The sequence below is a fragment of the Pleurodeles waltl genome, chromosome 7, assembly GCF_031143425.1.
Source record: "Pleurodeles waltl isolate 20211129_DDA chromosome 7, aPleWal1.hap1.20221129, whole genome shotgun sequence".
NCBI classification, from domain to species: domain Eukaryota; kingdom Metazoa; phylum Chordata; class Amphibia; order Caudata; family Salamandridae; genus Pleurodeles; species Pleurodeles waltl.
In genome coordinates this window covers 344694119-344709623 of record NC_090446.1, presented here as the reverse complement: position 1 = coordinate 344709623, position 15505 = coordinate 344694119, and the positions used below count along the sequence as shown (strand labels likewise).

Sequence of the window (15505 nt, the reverse complement as noted above, 5' to 3'; positions counted from 1 at the left end):
TTTGTCGTTTTTGTCACTGTTTTCTTATCTTTCCCTTTCTCCTTTTTTTCTTCCTTTCCTCACGTTATTTCTCTTGCTATGGGTCAAAGTCTGTAGATTAGGATAAGTCCTGATTCTTAAAAAAAATGAGTGCAGGTGCTCTCCACCAGTCAACACTGGCACACATGAAGCTCGGACATGGGACACGGAGGATTATCATTTCTCTTGACTGCCCACATCTCTCTCTTCTTTGAATATATTAAAGGTGTTGAACATGCCAACAAAGGCAAAAAATATGTAAGATGAAGGACTTTGTTGACCGGCACATTTATGCTTGGGTTTACAAGGCCAGTTACATTTTGTCGTCATCTCCCATTCCTCTCGCATAGAGTCCGTTCCCTCTCTGTTGATTGCACCGTAGGCACCTGCCCAGAATTTCCTTTTATTACTGCATCCCTTGACAACAAATCTGTCACCCTAAAACTCCACTATGGTTGGACAGACTCTAATATGGCTGGACAGAGGCTGTCAAGGGATTGACATAGCGATTGGCATAGGTTTGCGTGAATCTGCCCAGCCCTACTGGATGTTGCTGGACATCGTTTTTTTTTTTTTTTTTTTTTTTTTTTAATGGAGCTCTCAGCTTTCTCACATGAATGTCCAAAGGTGACTGCCACAAAGTGTTTGGCGGCCCATGACTGGCCTCTGTCCTTTGACCCCGCCAACCCCCACGACCTAATTGAAAGCGGGTCATGACTTTGGAATGTAAAAGATTTACACCAATATCCACTCCGTGAGCTTCAGCATGGAAGGGAGAGGTGCGAATGATTCATGTAAGATTAATAACCGTCCGTCTCTGTTTAAACTAGGCAGTAGGTGAACGTTGTGCGAGATGACAGCTTTCTAAAACAGGTGCGTATGAATTTCGCCTTTCCTTTCGCCCTACAATGCTTTCCCGTGATGAATTATTAACAAAAGCGTTCTGCTCGCTAATCTCTGACCTTGGCTCCGTGGAAGTACTGACAGCCAGCTTCAGGCAACCCTCGTGCCACCAAATTAGGAAGAAGGGCCCGCAGAGGTCTCGTATGCTGAAACCGTAGCCATTGCAACGCGATTCTTTTTCAGGTGCAGACAGAATACAGCCCATGGGAGAGGCGGGCCTGGGTCAGGGTGTCCCCTTTGCTTCCACCTGATAAGCTTTATGTTCGTACTGTTCCACACCGTCAGAACTCAGAATTCTTGGAAACCTTTGGCGCACCAATACATGAAAAAGGCTTTGAATGCTTATCTGCGCTTTACCAACATTTGCAAACAACGGGTTTATGAGCGTTTATGGTATTGAGACACCTTGCGCTAGAGCAATTTTGTGGCAATCTGCATGCATTGAGGAACCCAAAATTGGTAAAGGAGGGTGGGACTGGTACAGGTTTTAAGGATAGTTGCATGAAATCATGTGCAATACAATTAATTAATGGCAATTGTTCACCTTTTGAGTGGCCAAGAAATGTGGTGTTGGACCTCTCTGGAATAAGTCAAAGAAATGAAAGATTATTTTGATTTCAGAGATCTAGTTTACTTTGTATCAGTAACACCTGAACCACTCATTCACTCACCTTGGTGGGGATGGGTGGTATAGAGTTATCCGCTGATATAACATTGCAAGAATCGCCCTTGAACAGATCTATAGCCTGCAAAACGGTGAAAATCTGCCTGGTAGATCGTGTACAAAAGCAACCCATAAAAGAAACATGTCATACTCCAGGGCACTCTTGCGCCTTTAGACTCCTGCAAATAAATGGTTCATCACAGCAACGCACCGGACACTTTTTTTTACTGGCCCATTTGTATTTTCCTGTAAACACCTTATCACCTCATATGTCCACGTAATTGGAATAGTTGGCTTAAGCAAGAGGAGATGCTAGAAAAAGGCCTGGTGTGCTTTAGTGGACTCCTCCCAGACACGTTCATCCAGTTCTTCACTTAATGGGATAGGCAGGGTCAGTAGAGAAGCCTGTGTTCACTTTCAGTGACATTATGAAACACAGTCTCTCAGATGTGCAAAAGGGTGGTTGTTATTTTTTATCGTGTATAATGTATTTATTATACATTATGATACGAGAAGGTGGTCAGTGTGCCAGTTTGGTGTGACACCATGTTCTGAGACTTAAAGATACATCAAAGCATGTCTAGCAAATATTTTCTCAACTAAACTTCAATTTAACTCATCAAACATAATAGCAATGCATTTTGAAAACTTTGTGTTGGGTGCAGAATACTTCAGATTCCCAGAAAAGTCTTAGAAATGAATGAGAAGGAAACAAATCCTTAGGAGGAATGGTCTCTAAACTTATTTGACTAGAAGGGCACACTAAAAAGCCAAAGGCAACCTTAACAAGATTTTTCTTAGGGTAAGAACGCCATAACCACCTATTAAGGTGTTTACATCGAATAAATAGAAATGCTTAGCACAAATTTAGTCTTAAAGGGAATATTTGCATCACATGTTCTCTGCAATAAAAGATCTGTCCACGGCTGAAAGGGTTGAAGAGATCAGTCAGAAGGAGATTAGTACTTCTAGGAAAGTTGCTTTATGATACATTCACATAATCTGTGCTGCTGCTTTCCTCCTTCAAGGTTGGCAGACATCAAGAATTACAAGTGGGCAGCATTACAAAGCAAAGTTGATGGGTGGAATGCCTGCATAGATTTCAGCCACTGGCAATCTTTCCGATCTATATTCCAGCCCAATATGCTATTTCGCCTGGGGGCCATCATATGCAAATAAGCCTCGCTCCTGGTATAACATGCAATGTCCAGTATGACCTACCAGGCCAGGTCCTCTCTAAATGGAGCACAAGCAACCCCAATCACTATCACCCTTACCAATTGATTCCTGTGCCACAGCAATCATAAGAACCATGCCTGGGCATATTGGGTAACAATGAGGGCATCACACTGAAACACAAAGCATTATGGATATAAAGCTTGCAAATATCAGTCACTGGCAAACCCTTAAGGCTACTTCCCAGTACACATTTCTTTACCCCTATTCAAAACTAGGCTAGACAGAACGTGGTCACACAGCTACTGGAGCAGCTCAGCCTGGCATGTTTCCTAAGGAAGGGAACACAGGCAACCCCAGGTAATTTTGAACCGCACTGAGCTTGAGACTTGTGTTACAGAAGGCATGGACCCCATGTCCCACATATCTAAGGAGTCACACTGAAACTCAAAGTTGATGGGTGGAAAGCTTGAAAAACTTTCATTTATGACAAGCAGGGTCAAGGCTTATTTGCAAATAGTTAGTCCCTGTCTCAAGTGGCCCAGTAAGCAGAGTACAGGACGGACTGCAATGTGATCCACAGTATTTAGCATTACCATTTAATTAAAACATTCAATCATCACTTTTTTTAATCTCTGAAGGGGAAACTAACGTTTGTATTTCTCTACATAAATGTAGCCACTCGCTAGGTGCCTTGTCCACTCCATCCTTATCTTTTGTTGAAAACCAATTACCCCATTGATAGAAAATTATAAGGCACAATATGTCCCAATGGTGTCATATTGAGAAGGGGTCCGGATTTACACCAGTTCCTCCTCTACAAGTGGAAGCTAAACATTTTTGTTAGTGTCCTCTCTTCACCACATTGCACTTCAAATTACATGTGTCATGAGGAACCTGGGCTCACTTACCTAAAGGAGTTTATCAAACGTGGCTATATTGTATTGTGATTTTCAATCTGGACCAAGCCAGACGTTACCAGTTGCTAATTAGAGATTACTTATCTTGTGACAAAGGTCCAAAAGTCCCTTGGCTATCATGAGTCAAACTGGTTAGGAGGGCTGAACTGGTCTTCCTTGTTTGAGAATCCTTTTTCTGCATGCAACGAGAACAAGTTATGGTTCAAATGCACCTTTTTAGAAACCAAGGGCCTCATTTACTAGTTTTTGCCGCAGGGCAGCGCAGCAAGTCGCTTTGCTGCACTTCCCTGCATCGAAAGTAAAGGGCAGGAATGCACTGTGTTAATTAATTAAATACAGTGCATTCCTGTCCCTTCTGCCTGCGCCGGCTCACAAATTGGTGCCTAGTGCCAACGTAGGCACCTTTGCACCAAGATACAAGAGTGTCTGTTGTTGGCACGATTCTTTCTGTGCAGGAAGAGATATCTCCCTGCACAAAAACAGTCCTGAGAGGCGTTTCCCTCTTTCTATATGTGCTGCAGAATGTAGCACACATAAAAAGAGGAAAAAATGAGGAGGTATAAAGTTATTTCTCCTCGTTGCGCCTCTGCTGGGGAGGCGCACAGTTTTGACGCAAATGTATGGTTTACAGATCCTTGTAAATGTGGGAATGAGTCAAAACCCATGGGTGTTGTGTGGGAAGACCCACCACAGCGCCTATGGAATGCCTCCTTAACGTAGAGTAAGGCAACGCAGTGCTTTGTGCTGCCCTGCCTTACTCCCTATCTATGAGACCATGCAAAGCCACTCAAGGTGGCTTTGCGTCACCTCATAGATATGACTAAGAGGCCTGCGCCACCTGAGCATCATCAAATGTGACACTCCAGAGAACAAACACCCAGCTAACACTCTCCGATTTGTGAAAACCTCTTTGGGCATAAAGCCCCATTTAAAGCTGGTTCTGGGTCAGTGGTAAAGGCCCCGCTATTTAGATTTAGACTCAACACCATTCGTAACGTATTGCGTTTTCCCTTAGGAGCATATTAGCAATTTGAGTTTTTGCGCCTATTTTTGTGACAGCATTTTGAATCAATCTACACTTTTCTTTTTTTCTGAAAACATTAGGAATTTTACATCATACAGTTTTTATTACCTTTCTTAAGAAATTACAATTTCATCAATTTCTGAGTTGTGTTATATTTCTTACAAATGCGAAAAGATAATGTTGTTTGTTTTACAGTTGGGTTATTCTTAAAATCTATTGCATGCTGCCAAATCTCAATGTTTTTTTTATAAAGTATTAGCACGTTTTTAACGTATTTTTACTTGTTAGGGTTGTCTCTGACATTCAAAATTAATTTTCTTTGACTTGAATGTCTGAAAATGAGCATTAGGCTTGACAAACACTGTGAACATAGGTTTGCGTAGACCTGGCACTTCAGTCTATGAATGTTTGGACAATGCAAGTTTTGAGCCCTGCTTACAAACCTACCAATATAAGCGGATCTTCTGTGTCAGGGAGTTTGACAAAGGGTACAAGGCAGGAAGGAGCCTTGCTTGGTTTGTTATGTAACTTCAGAAAACTCATATAAGCTCTGTACATTAAGAGTGCACTCATCCTGAGATCCAAGCTCTTATGTCTCTAGCTCCACAGCTGGTAATTCGACTGGCACAGATTGTGGGCAGATGTGGACAGCCAAGAACTTGGTTTATTCTTGAGGCAGATGTTATGACTTCAGCTTCCCTTTGCATTTCAACTTCATTGTTCAGACAGGTTAGACTGATGTTGACCAGCAGGTTGTCACCACAGTGCTTGATGTCTCTGTGGACAGGTACAGCTGGCAGACCCTATAAGCATGACAGGCTGGTCTAGACTCCACCAAGGACTCCACACTTTCTGCTTCCAAGTTCGAATGTGGAGCTCTAAGCAACAACTTGAAGACTGGCACGGAGCAGGCTTGTGAAGGTTATTCTATGAGAAGGGCCAGCACTGATCGATGAAGGATTTTGAAGTAAGTCACATACTTCCTTTTTTGTGGGCTATAGATACTTCTGTAACAGCTTTCTACTGAAGAATCCCCCACATGCAGGGGTTTCTAGAGAAGGAACAGCAGTCTAAAGCTTTTGTGAACTTTTGGGAGTGAGAGGCAAATTCTCGTAAATCCAGCTAAAGGGCAATTTTAGAATGAAAGAAGGTCTATCCTTCCTTGGGGATTCTAAACTACTAAATCCCTCACTATGCCTTTACAGTTACAGAGAGGTCTTACTTCTTAGCTAACAGTTTTGGATCATATTTTGATTGTAGGGCATAGGATTCTATGGTGTGAAAACCAACATTATTAGTTCCATATCAAGGGTCCAGGTTTCCAAAGAAAATAAACATTCTAACTTTTTAACCTTGAGATGGGAAAGAGGAAGTATGGGCACCTACTCTCTGGAGTTCACCCTGCTTCCTTATTGCTCTAACTATTCTTTGATTGGCCTGCACCGATTGAGATGGGGTAATTTTGTTATGTTTGCACTAGATAGTAAAACATTTCTTGCAATTCCTGAAAATAAGGTAATTTTGAATATTTTATCCAAATACCTGTAGGTGAAAGGTGATTCGAGAAGGCAAGCACATGCTGCTCTTTTGAGTAGATGGTTGCAATGAAATGTATTTATAATTTCTCAAAAAACTTTATAAGAGCTGCAGCTCTCAAACTATTCAGCTACCATGTCTATTATGCATCTGAATAAATAAATAGTGTTAAGATGAGTCTGAAGACAATATTTTGACTCCATACTGTGACTTTGATAATAAAGGGCCTAATTCATTCATCTTTCTCGTCACTGCTCTAAACATTTTAGTGAATTGACACCTGAATTTCTGTCCTCTTACTTTTACAAATTTACACCATGAAGGTCTGATGCCAGAATATAATTGTCAAAATATTGTCTGTCATAAGTAACTTGTCTTATATATTGTTTACAAAAATATCAACCTTTGGAGTTAATATTGAAAATAATCACCACATGGGACAGCATTTATGTAAATTATATTTTGGACACGCTATGTATGTCAAACCATATTTCAGTGTATGCTTTTCTGAAATACCAACCTTAGAAACTAGATTAACATGGACCATCACACATATCTGCACAGATTATTCATTTCAGCATCATGTGTATCCCAGTTGTTAGTTAGAAACTGCTTAGATGCTTAACTGAAGAAATCCTTACAATTGTAATGAGGATGGATGTGACTTCTAACACATCATTATGAATCCTGACTATTGACCACATTATTAAAGTCATTATCATTACTATCATTAGTACAGGAGGTGCAGGGGTACTAAGGACCAGCAGCATTAGAGACCCACTGAACCCCCAATTTTGGCTGTACTTTATTACCCATGTAGTGGATAGAGGCCCCTATTTTCCTAGCTCGCACCAGAGCTACGATTCCCTTGCTATACCCCTGATCACAGGGGTATAGCAAGAATTCTTACCCCTGCCAGAATTTAAAAAAAAGTCACAGTATGCTTCAGGACAGTTCCCAAAAGTTGGATCTGTCTATTTCAGACAGCTTCCAATGTGTGAATGGTCACCAACTGGCAAGGTGAGTTGAAAATCACTCAAAATGTGGAGATCACATGACTGTTCATAAAGCATTGTGTGACAAAGTGGATTATTAGTTCTGGTGACTGTGAGACCTCACCAAGTAATGATATCAATATTCTTTATCAGGTCCAGGTAAGTTTCTTTAAATCAAACCTTTGCTCAGTCATGGGTAACTGTGGCATAGAGCACTCAGGTTTAACTCAAAGGGAAATAAATGTAAGCATTAATTAGTACCAAAACAGTTCAAACGTAAGAAAAACAGCACAATAAAACCCCACTCCAATTTAGTATATATATATATATCTATCTATATATATATATATATATATATATATATATATATATATATATATATATATCCTTAATTAGACACCCAAATGACATAAATCTGATGAAGGGAACCAGAGTTATGATTTGCACAAGATATTGATAAATCTCTACAATTCACTTCAAAACATTTTGTAAATCACTGCTTTTTACTTGCAGCTTTAGTCTATGAGCCTCGAACAAGACGGTCTGGGCCAGACCCACAGTTTCAGGCTGAACACCAAGACAGATGCAGGGGCGGGGTTTGTCCTGGTCAAACCTTTTAGTTTGTACTTAGAAGCTTATATGGTGATTTTTGTTGTTGTTATTAAACTCATCGTTCGGGTCATCTGCAGCTTAAGTTTGACTTTGAGTTCGACATAGACAGAGAGGTGAAGTCCAGTGGAAGCCTTAGTTCTTGTCTGGAGTTTGAGGCTACCTACAAACTAGCAAAGTAATGATATTGTATGAGCCTCTGATTCTGTGATAAAAACTTTTATCTTTTAGATTTAGGCTCACAAGCTGCAGATCTGTGGGGATAAAGGGTACACTCTAGCACCAGCTACGGGTCCAGGACCTGGGACACATCTTTAAGGTGAGGACTTGATCTCATGGACTACACCAGGGGAGTCCAAGGCAGTGTAGTGGTAGCTGGACAGATAGGCACTGTGCAAGTGCAGGACTTCATTAGCATTTGTGTCCCTGACATTTAACAGAAGGCAGGCCAACTAGTCCTTGAAGTCCACTTTTTAGTCCTTGGCACAAGTAGGAGCAGGTCCCGTCCTTGGTGTATCTCTCCACAAAGCCAACTGCAAGAAGCAACCCTTCTCTTTCTGAGGTCCGTATTAGTTCAGTCTTTCTTCTGTTCTTTCAGAGTCCTGTAAAACCAGTTCTGCAACAGACTTTCCCTCTCTGGGGAGAGATGCCAGCTTGTCTACCTCAACAAAGGAAGGTCAGGCTACAGTGTGAATCGCATTTCCCTATCAGAGGGGGCTGACTCATTGACATTGGCCATCTGTGGCCATAGCCCTCTGGCCGTCCTGCCAGCAGGAGATCACACTGCCTCCCACCAGCAGGTCCTTTGTTTCCCATTCCTGGTAGCATTTCATACCGCCTGGCAGGAGGGCAACAGGCTGTCTCAGGTGACAACTGCTGTAGTTAATCAAAAATGACTATTAGATCTTTTGGGCAGGAAAGTGGTCATTTTCTAAAGTCACTTTTATATTGAGTTACTTCAACTCTGACTACATCAATAAGTCAAGTTTAATTTATCATTTACCTTGGCATCTTAAAGTACTATATTTTGTGGTTCCAAAAAGAAGTTAGCACTTAGCAGTTGGGCTAGTGTAACCCCATGTTAGCCAATAGGACTACCTGCCTTGTTACAGTGAAAACTACAATTGGGAGTTTTCCCAGTCATGGCATCAAAAGAAATAAAAGAAACATGCCTTCCAAAAAAATAAAACAGTAGCACCCTTCCTCAGGGGCTGCTAAGGCCTTCCATGGGATGCCCTATAAATATTGAAAAAGAAGGTTTGGACTCTTTTTTTATTTTTGATTGGCAGTTTAAAAGCTAGCCAACTAGGCTGCAGTGGGAGACCATTTTTTCCCTTTGTCAATTCAGGAGTGGAACAATTCAGTGATGCAGTCCTCTAGTAACATTTAAGTTGCTAGCCCTGGGTACACTTTGTACCATATACAGGGGCTGATAGGTATGTTAAATATTCCAATCAGGTATTAGCCAATTGCACTTACACCTTGAGGGGTCAGACCACATGCACTGGAGCCTTGTCAGCAGGAACCCATGCATTTCAGAACCGAAAAACCAGCAGCATCAGTCAACAAATTCAGAGTGGAGATAATCTTACAAAAATAGTTCTTTCCTATCTCATTGAAAGAGGGAACACCTGAGGGGCAGCATCAATACCTAGATGTGCCTTTATCAGTGGAGGAAATAGTGCAAGTGATACATAGCCTTCCTATATAAGGTTTGTGGGCTGACAGATTGGCTGCGCAGTTCTACAAAGAGTTTGTTCAGCTGCAAGCCCCTAGATGTTTGGTAGTAAATGAGGAGGTTAGAGAGGCAGGTGCCCTACCCTCATTTTAGGTGAGGCTGTGATAGTCATGATTCTGAAGCCTGATAAATCGCCTGAGAGATGCAATAATTATTGGCCACTCTCGCTAATTGTTAGGATCCGTTTCAGAGGGCCACGAGACAAGCAGGAGTTACTGGACTCAACCATGAAGGGGGGGGAATCAGGGGGTGAAGCCTTTCACTCCTAATGGTCGAGCCCCAACTGCTATGGATTCTGAGCACTTGACTTTCAAGGGTTAGCATGATCCAAGCAGTCCACGGTTTCCTCGAGGGGGAGGTGTGGCTACAGTGGAATGAACACTGGCTCACAACTCAAAATGCGCACAGCATTAGAAGCAGTACATCATTGTACAGGCAAATACTCACTTTCATAGAAAAAGAGAAGCTTTTTATTTCTACCACTGCCAACACAAAGAAAAAGTATTCGCCATTTACAGAGAACTTCACAGACTCCCTGTTGTCAGGGCTCTATTGTTTCATTAGGCAGTTTCCTGAGTCCCACCCCCAACTCGCTTCTTGCAGTAGTGGTTATTTCCCATACATTGTAGGCAACATCCCGGGTAAGCCCCACTAGTGGTCCAAGTCTCAAGAGTCCACTATTACACTATTTTAAAGTCAACAGTGTTCCAACACCGAAGTGCTAATTAGCAACAAGTTCCCCGGGATGTCTGCCCCAGTATAATCAGTTTTACCAGCACCCCACAGAATCATAGTGAATGGAGTTCCTGAGTGTGCCCCTTCTGCAGGAGCTGGAGTGGCAGCATCTGATTCAGATGAATTAGCTGCATGCATGTAAGCATGTGGTACTCAGACGACAAAGTCCACATATACGATTGTGCCTCTGTAGCGACTGGATCTTCTTGTGGCTTGTCTTTGTAGGGTAACTCTCTGGTTCCTTCCACAGTGGGAGTGGTGGTGGGCTGGTGCAAATTTCCTAGTATGACTTCTTCATCCTGGGCAGATGCGCAAGGTCCCACAGCAGCCTCACTCCTCTAAGTGACGACTGTGACCGGGTCGTACTACTTGCTGGTGACCTACTCTGGCATATTAGGTCACTGTATCATCACAGTACACTGGCTCTGGCCTGATCAGCACAGTAAAGTCCTTGGCAAAAGCCCCTCATGGCATAGAGAATTGCTGTTCACCACCTCACACGGGTTATCGTCCTTATTGCATGGCAGTCCTCTCTCTGAGACCCATCCTGGCACAGGGTATTGCCGCTGATTACTCTGCAGAGCTCGGGCCATATCGGCACAGCGATGCACATTGCTGAATTTACAGCAGCCCTACTGTGACATACAAATGTCACCAACTTAGGTCTGAGTATGGGCAATGACCCAGTTGGTGCAGCAGCTCGCAAAGGGAGTCTACTCAACATGGTTCCCCACTGGACCTTGCTCCCTCCAATGCTTTCTTCTTCCTCACAGGACACACTGGTCTTGGCAAGCAGGTGGTCTTGAATTCCCCGGGTACTGTCCCCTTATCCAGCAGGGAGACTAGAAAGCCTTGGCCCCCAGTCTTTGTCACAGGCAGAAGTCTTGAATAGCTTCCCTTCCTCACAGCACATCTGGCCGCTTGGCAGATGAAAATTTTGTTTATGTCTCCAACTCCCTTTCTCATAGTCCATTTCTAGACACCAAATGTGCTTTAGGTCTGTCTTTGAGGCTTATGTTGGGGGTCTGCTTCTGTTGAAGTGCCCACTCTTCTGCTCTCTCTTCTTCTTGAAAGTAGTCTTTCACAGCAGGAGTGACACCAAAGCTGTCAGCCCCACAACACAGGCCATGGGAGTGACTGGATTTCACACCTTGCTACCAGAGACCATTCACAGAGACAGTTCAAAAGACTACCCCAGGTCCCCAGCCCTATTTTTTGTGGTCCTCTTATCGGCCCCATCTCTTTCCTGAGTTGTACCATGCCCCTTTCTTGTGAATTTTCACTGGATCAAAGAGCAACCTTTGAAGTGTACTGGGAAAGCCTGGCTCTCCCCTCTACAGTCTGTGCCCTGCCCTACTTACAGGAATTCTGAAATACACAAACCTTTCTGGATGGACTTCTCTACCTTCTCATGTTTCACCATGCAGGTCTTGGTCACCCAAAATGGAAACCAGGATTTTTCATGTATCGTACCTTCCACATGCACACATACACCCAGTGCATGTATGCATCCTACATACCCTGCACTGTATCTTTCATGTAATGTGCCACTCATAGGCACACATACATCCAGCACTTAGATTTACCATGCATACACTGACCTGCACTGTATCCTTCATGTACTATACCACTAAAAGGCAAAAGACATTCAGCATATGCATTTAACATGCATACACTGCTCAGTACTGCATTATCCGTGTATTGTACCCTTCCAAAGCACACATACAACCAGCACAAATACACCACTCATGCGTTAGCCTGCTTAACCACTAACCCAATGTAGGCCAAGGATAAGTTAAGTACACAGCAGTGGAACTTTAAAATGGTGAGCCTGTAGGGTTCACTCCAATGACACAGGTTGAAAAAGACCTGTTCACTCCTACTGATCACTATAAGGTATGGTGCCACCACTGTGCTCATGCTGCTTAATTTCTGGTGAAGGCATTAGCTTTCCACCACTATGAGAGTAGATTTTTGAGCGCCCCTCCTAGTCGAACAAGACTGCAATCCGTGAGAATGGCCAATGTCAGATGCACATATAGGATCCGTGTATGCCTATTACAGCAAATCTCAGCAATAGGGATCCAGACATCCATACAGTTGTGCACTCAGGGTAGGAGGCACATCCATTACTACTGAGAGGATCTTTTTGTCCCAACACTAATTACCATAAACAATAAAGTCCTAGACAATTTGCTAGCTAATAAGATACTGCAGTGGCTTCCTAAATTAATTTGCCCAGATCAGTCTGGCTTTATCCCTGAGAGGTCTACTTCACATAACATCTGCAGTCTCTGCTGTTTTACACCAGATAAATTCAGATCTAAAAGCTGTGGCAGTGCTATTGGACACCACCAAAGCATCTGGTTCACTTAAAGGGAACTAACTCCTCTGGGTCCTCTGATGTATAGGCTTTAGTGCTGACTTTACAGAGTGGTAAAGCTCCTGTACAGTCAGCCAAGAGTCCACATCAGAATGAATGGGATTATATCTGCTCCTCTCATTATCATTCAGGGCATTAGTTACTGGCAAGTTGGACTACGGAACACTCTATAAACCGGGATCTCCAAGAAACTCTGTAGGAGACTACAAACCATCCAGACCTCTGCAGCCAGACTCATCCTCAACCTCCCACATAGAACTCACATCATACTTCAAGGTGCTCCACTAACTCACAATACACAAACATGCTCATTTCAAACTCATCACACACAAATTCAAGGCCTTACACGAATTAGGCCCCACCTACCCGAACAGTTGCATCTCCCTCCAGCACTCACCAAGATACCTTATAGTCGCACACATCCAATACATACACATAACTAGATCAGGAACACGGGCATTCTCCAACATCTCTCCTAAAGCATGGAAAGTCCTCCCACTCCACATCAGTGCCTCCTCATCTCTTCTTGAATTCTGTGAGAAGCTGAAGACCTGGCTTTTTAATTAACCAGCCTACTATAGGCAGGACTAGACACAGACACTCTTGCTCAGCACCTGCATATCCCCATGGATGAAGGAGCACTTTCCAAATACAACTAACATAACAGAATACAACAAAAGGCAAGGCTGCCCACTATCCCCTATTCTGCTTTCCTTTGGTTAAGTAGGCCTTGTTGGTTAGAGTTTGTCAGCACTAGTCCAAAGGAGACTCAGGCACAGATTAACAAAATAATCATGCAGCGCAGTGCAGCAGCAAAAAATTTTATGCTGTGCTGCATGACAGGTGGGGAGCAGAAGAGAGCCATATCTTCAGAGATATATTTCTCTCTCCTCCCCTTTCCTTAGCACTGGCACTGATTTTAACTGTTGCACGCCATGCACATACCTTTGCGCCATAGTGCAAGTGTGTGTTCATGAGCATAAAATAGGTTTTGTCCAGTACAAAACCTATGCTAGGCTCACAAACTATGCTCAGACACAGTTTAAAACTATTAGGAAATTACTATTTGGAAACTGCAAAACAGGCCCATTGTCGCAAATGGCATGAGATTTCTCATTTGCAGTTTCTTAATAGCAAATCCTACTTGGTAGGAATCGCTATTAGGAAATCAGTATCTTGGTACATGGCATTTTGGAATTCCTAAATAGCGATTTCTATAAAGTCACTATTTAGGAAATACAAAATTGCATCTATGTACATCTGGCCCCATGTTTCTTCTGAATCAGAGAAAAAAGTCTGCTCAGTGCTTAGAATATAAAAACAGTACTCAGCCACCACTGCTTAACGTTGACAACCAAGGACATGGAAGTTAGTCCCATGTCCTAATGAGGGCACACTTGATGCTCCACTCCATATCTCAGAACCAGTCTCAGGAACTCAGAGTCAAAAGACAATAGTAGGCTTCATCGCACATGCTGTATTAACATGTGAGCTGGGCAACAAAAACCTCAGAATACCAGATATCACATGCAGCTCAGTCATCAATGTTTTCTTGATACAGAACCACTATTATTGTTAATATATTTTATACTCGGGTTCCTAGGAATACCAGCTTATACCATTTTTCATTTTTTTTGTTGAGTCACCCAGGGCAGTGGTAAGCTCCTGTTTACCAGGAAGGGCACATTCCCTTGCCAGTTCATGTCAAATCTCTTCAAGAGTGCTTCCATTATAATCTGGTTTACTTGCCCCCAACACTGTAGGAGAAGGCTTGCTTTTTTAATTTGGAACAACAATGGCAAATACTTTCATCATACAACAGAGAAATGTAATCAGTTTTTTACATGTCATGTACCTTTTCAGACAGATATTTATTATGGCTATAAATACCCTTGGAAAGCCTTTTGCCATGCTCTGAAAATAACTTGTTTTTGATTTATTGTTTTTATGTAACACAAAAGGATGATGTACAAAGTGGTGAACAATGCAAACACTCACCCCCACTCAAGGATCTGGGCGTAATCCATTGCTCTTTTGCTCACCATGCCTCCCCAATTTGGAACCAGCCATATACAAATCAGTCTTGACCCTGTTCTTCATGGGAACAGTACAGCCCAAACTGCCAAGCCAGGTCCACCCTGGACCGGAAACAAACATCCTGGGACAGGTTTCAGGGTATCACCCTTCATCAACCAGGCTAGCCTGAATCCAGGGGCACAGTGAGCAGGGGACCCACATCTGGGGACACCCTTCCCACTTAGAGCAACTTTAGCAACACAAAAAGATGATCAACAGAGTGGTAAGCAAAGCAAACACTCACCCCCAGTCACAGATCTGGGTTTAATCCATCATTCTTTTGCTCATCATGCCACCCCAGTTTGAACCCAGCCGTATGCAAATCAGTTGTGACCCTGTTCCTCATGGGAACAGTCCTGCCCAAATTGCCAAGACAGGTCATCCCTGAACCAAAAACATCCATCTTAAGACCAGTTTCAGAATATCCCTTTTCATCTACCACACTAACTTGAATCCAGTGGCACAGTGAGCACGGGACCCACGTCTGGGCACACCCTTCCCACTTAGGGCAACTTTAGCCACACAAAAGGATGATGGACGGAACAGTGAACAATGCAAACACTCACCTCCAGACACAGATCTGGGTTTAATCCATTGTTCTTTTGCTCATCATGCCACCCCAGTTTGGACCCAGCCATATGCAAATCAGTCTTGACCCTGTTCCTCATGGGAACAGTCCAGCCTGATTTGCATATGGCTGGGTCCAAACTGGGGTGGCAAGGTGAGCA

At 42.9% G+C, this 15505-nt stretch overlaps 1 long non-coding RNA gene across 1 annotated transcript in view; it reads left to right on the top strand.

Annotated features, from left to right (window-relative positions):
• The first annotated feature begins 495 nt into the window (after nucleotides 1-495).
• Nucleotides 496-15505, top strand: part of LOC138247252 (uncharacterized) — an 86936-nt gene continuing 71926 nt past the window's right edge. The window contains exons 1-2 of the long non-coding RNA XR_011194389.1: nucleotides 496-891; nucleotides 5493-5672. This is a non-coding gene — a long non-coding RNA (uncharacterized lncRNA). The remainder of the gene's footprint in view (nucleotides 892-5492; nucleotides 5673-15505) is intronic.